The 4,713-nt window shown below is 31.6% G+C and overlaps 1 long non-coding RNA gene across 1 annotated transcript; it reads left to right on the forward strand.

The window, feature by feature from the left end:
- The first annotated feature begins 688 nt into the window (after window positions 1–688).
- Window positions 689–3,855, forward strand: LOC127851521 (uncharacterized). The gene is made up of 4 exons (XR_008035811.1): window positions 689–747; window positions 1,457–1,512; window positions 2,180–2,243; window positions 2,795–3,855. It is a non-coding gene; the product is annotated as an uncharacterized LOC127851521 (long non-coding RNA).
- Window positions 3,856–4,713: the final 858 nt, after the last annotated feature.

Genomic DNA, 4,713 nt, shown 5'->3' on the forward strand with positions numbered 1-4,713 from the left:
TTTACATGTAGAAAACGACACATTGAGTGTTATTAAATGTATTAAATATTAGGTTTTCTATTAATCAGGGAATTTCAAACATGGAAATAATTAATAATTAACTAAATTATGTGTTTGTTCCAACAATAATTACATGTCACAGACAAAGCAAATGTCCTTCTTTTGTTTCAAAATTGTTCTCTCAAAAGGCATATTCACGATTACTTCAACAAACGATGATTGCAACTAGAAATATAGCGCATCATATGGGTAGGTGTCCACCCAGGCCATAAATCAAAACACTTATCCACAATTTATGTTCATTCAACTTTCAATATGGTATCCGCTACAATTTAAAGTCATCCGCCTAATGAGAAAGTGAAAACGTTTAAGTTACATTTAACGAGTATAGAATGGACATAAAACTCTTTTTCAAATTAACTGCAAAACTAGGTAAACTGGTGTCCAATCGCAATGACGGTATAGTCCAGTCAATCTGTAATTGTACCCACAACTAATTGCAACAGAAATTATTTTTCGATAATATTGTAGATAAATATCACCTCTTCAACATATCAAAAGTCTAGCAAAGTCTAGCCAGAGCAAACAACCGAAAAATGACTTTTAATTTGACAGATTTTCATGGCACTAAATTACCACTGTAGAAGATAAAATGATCAGATGCACGGTATGTATATAGGCGTTCGCGCGATATGATGTGATCGTCTGCTTTTGATGAAAGATCCTAGATTTAAGTCATTTTTGGAGGTAAGTTAAGATGTCTTTGTTGAATATTATTCTATTCATCTTGGAAATTAATGTTTTTCTCCTAAAAAATGCGTCAGTCATAGAAGGTTGCCTACGTAATAGACTACGTACCACTTTGTAATTAGTTTTCGTGGATGATGCAGGGACTTATAGTTTTCTTCAAAATATGCAATAAAGTCAGCAGCAAACACACATTGTACACAAATATACATATGTATGCATCTAAGGAATGCTTGAAACACACAAACAAATATGAAAAATAAGAGAGAAAAGATCGAGATTTTCATATTTTTTTTAACTACGGAAGGCCATTTGTACCTTAACGTTTTTGTTTTCGCCATTTGTACCATAACGTTTTCGTATTACTTCTTTTTCCCTATAACTTCTTAAGATATTCTACTAATTGAAACTGTTGAGAATGTTCTTACCTAATGTTAAAAAAAGCTTTCAATTATCCACATATTTGAATCATTTTAATGATTTCATGATGAATAATTATCATATATAAAATGGAAATAATAAGTTATGGTCTTAAATTTACAATTCAGAACTAATAAAAATATAATCCGAAATATTGAGTTAAGCTATAAATCTTTCATTCAGTATTATTACAACAGAAAATCAAAAGCTGTTTATAATAAATAAGTTGTTCTCTGACACACATATCAAACTGTTATTTTCTTGAATACATGTGTTTGATTTATTACAGATGTTAGATCAACAATCAACGATGTCAAAGGTGTGGGTTTAGAATTTCGAAAAAAGGTATAAATATATATATTTATTTAAAAGTGTTTTTATTTATGATTCATATGCCATGACAAAATGCTACAGGATAATGTAAATTTATATAAACAAAAGATAGTGTGTTAAAAAAAAATCTGCCATACCATGTGAAGGAAAATAAGTACAGCTTTGATCAAACTTAAGTTTAATTTTTCCATTTCTGTTTCCTCCATTTTCTAAATATATGTAAAGTAACATTACTACTTAAAATCAACGAAAATTTCGTACAATATTTCGTAAAATAAACTTAACCAATTAAACGCCAGTGCTCCTTATGGCAATTGCCGATAATTCAACGCCATATTTGGTCTGGTAAAATAGATGTTTGTAGATACAAAATGCTCGTTGTTTTTTCCATTTTAAATTCAACGATATCTATTCATACGACACATGAACACTAACATGGTTTTCGTGTGTATTATGAATATATATTAAAATGGAGTTTATTGTGTCACAAATAAAAACAAACGAGCATCTTGTATCTACAAAAATGTATGTTATCATACCACATCTTGCATTGAAATCGTGGCTATTGCTATAAGGAACACAGATTGTTTAGGTGTTAATTTTATTTTAAGAAAGACTTTACGAAATTTTGGTTGATTTTGAGCGTTATAGGGACTTTAATTTGTTTCATCTATTACAGATGCTAATATGGAACTGCCAAACAATCTGATCAGCACTAAACCTGCTGCAGCTGCATCGGAAAGGTAATAGCCATTTATTCTACACGCAACGCTAGTAAATACTCAACATTTACAGCTTGCAGTTGAAGGCACAATTAAATAATTCATTTTTAAAAAGCATCAATGACAAACATATTAATAAATCAACCCCACAGTACAGTCAAACTATTAATGAGTGCACAACAAAATTTACTACAGGATTCATACTGGAACAGTGAACATTTGTACATAGTACAAAAATAACATTGCGTGAATATCAACTATTGTTATTTCTGAAAAAAAAATAAACACAATATTGCGTGCATATCGATAATTGTTGTTTCTTAAAAATAGCTTTTTATAAACATAAAGTTCAACAATGCATTTACTTGCATTCTGAAATACACAATATGTATGAAAATATAAACCCTTCATTCTATTAAACGCTTTTTAATGCATCTGCAGCAGACGGCTTTAAAATCCATTGTGTCAAATTGCTTGTTATAAGCAAATGCTCCTTTTGTCACAATTGGGAATGTCACAAAAGATTGTTCTGCCTAATGGTTGAAACAGCATGTATTCATATATTCTTTCAGCAATACCTGCCTGATATGATGTCAATCACTTGCAGATGACCAAGATCATGTTTAGGTACGCCAAAAGGGAGTGATAGCATAAATGCTGCCAGCAAAAATCGCTTGGACAAGATTAAATCCCTACCCGGACAGACCGTTTATACGTACATTGTCGGAAAGATTATTGTAACCCAATTCGAATCAAGCTATCCTTAAATAAAAAGCCAACACAGACTGTATTATCTCAACCATTACGATCTAACACTTAACGATTTAACTTCAGTACAAATTGTCTATTTTGTGCTCAACGTGCCAAATTTGTTGGAAGAAAACGAGGCTATAATGTATACCCTGTTAGAACAGTTGAATTTAAAAAGAACATAGAACAAATATGTATCGATAGGGATGACAAATAGGGTTCATATATTAACAGCAGATTGGAAACAATACATGACTTAGCGGCTGCTGTTGCTATATACCATCAGTCATGCAGCGTAAATTTTAGGACAGGTAAAAGTATACCACAGTCAGGCAATTAAAAAGGAAAGAAGTGTGGAAGACCAGTGAACATGGCACAGGAATTTGCTTTCCAGGAAATAGCAAAGTTCCTGATTGAAAATGATGACGAACAAATAACACTAAAAGACCTTGTTGACAAAATGGTAGAACTATGTGGAGAACTCTCCTATACATCAACTCATATGAAGAAGAGATTACTAGAGCATTTTGGGTCCTCTATTGTCATCACAGAATTAAATGGAAATAAGAATGTAATCACATTTAGAAACACTGCATCATCAATTCTTCATTCATTTTACCAAAAGTCTAGTAGCGATTATGATGCTTATAAAATTGAAATAATAAAAACAGCAGCACAACTATTGCTAACTGCTATAAAGGATATTAAAGCAACAAAATTGTCTTACCCTGACTCTGCTGATCTTATGTCTACACAGGAAAATATTGACTACATTCCGGATAGTCTAAAAACATTTCTTAGAGAAATTTTCAGCGATAAAAAAGCAGATGTTAAGATTGCCTTTATTGGACAGGCCATTATCCAAGCAGTAAGACCAAAGGTTTTGATTCCTCCTCTACAGATTGGCTTAGCAGTACAAATGAAAGAAGAGGTTAAGCTTATAGATATGATATAAGCTCCACCTGGAGAAGAAAAATCATTATATGTTTTACTGCAGTTTTGAGCAGTTTTGAGACGTACAGATTATCTGTGTATTGTACTAGAATGTAAAATATGGTATAATAGAAGTGTTTTGATTTTAAGTGTTAACATTATAATACTTAAGTTATGCGTTATTTTAAGCTAATGACAATGCAACCAATCTAAGTTTAATTTTATTTCAACATACCGTAATATATTGGCGTGATTTAATAGTAACATGTATTTAATGGGTGGGTGGGGTAAGTTTACCCCTGTAAATGCACTATTTACATGAGTAAATATGCTAAGAAACTTCATGATACACTTAGAAAATAGAAAAATAATACTGTTTTCATAACTGATGTATTACTGAATACTGTTTTTGTCGGGTTGTTTCCCCGAAATGTGTTGTTTGAATAGAAAATGGAAAATATACTTTATTTAAAAAAGCGTCCGCGAGGGGCATAAATAAAATGAAGTTTTAACAGGTTTGCCCTGGAAATATTTCGCTAGACTTTTTTTCTGTCATCTGTTATACGTCATAGATGATTTTACACGTGAAACCGTTTCTGTTGCAATTAGTTGATGGTTAGGTGCTTTTTTTTCATAGGATGACTGGACTAGTATGCTCCTTTACATAAATATGAGTCGTGCTCTGTGAACAGGATGTTTAATGCATGTGCATAAAGTGTCGTCCAAGATTAGCCTGTGGAGTCCGAAACCTTAACTTGATTTTTGATTAGAATAAACTTTTTTCTAAAAGAAGATATCATAAAAGCGG

This window comes from Dreissena polymorpha, chromosome 11, assembly GCF_020536995.1.
Source record: "Dreissena polymorpha isolate Duluth1 chromosome 11, UMN_Dpol_1.0, whole genome shotgun sequence".
Classification (NCBI taxonomy): domain Eukaryota; kingdom Metazoa; phylum Mollusca; class Bivalvia; order Myida; family Dreissenidae; genus Dreissena; species Dreissena polymorpha.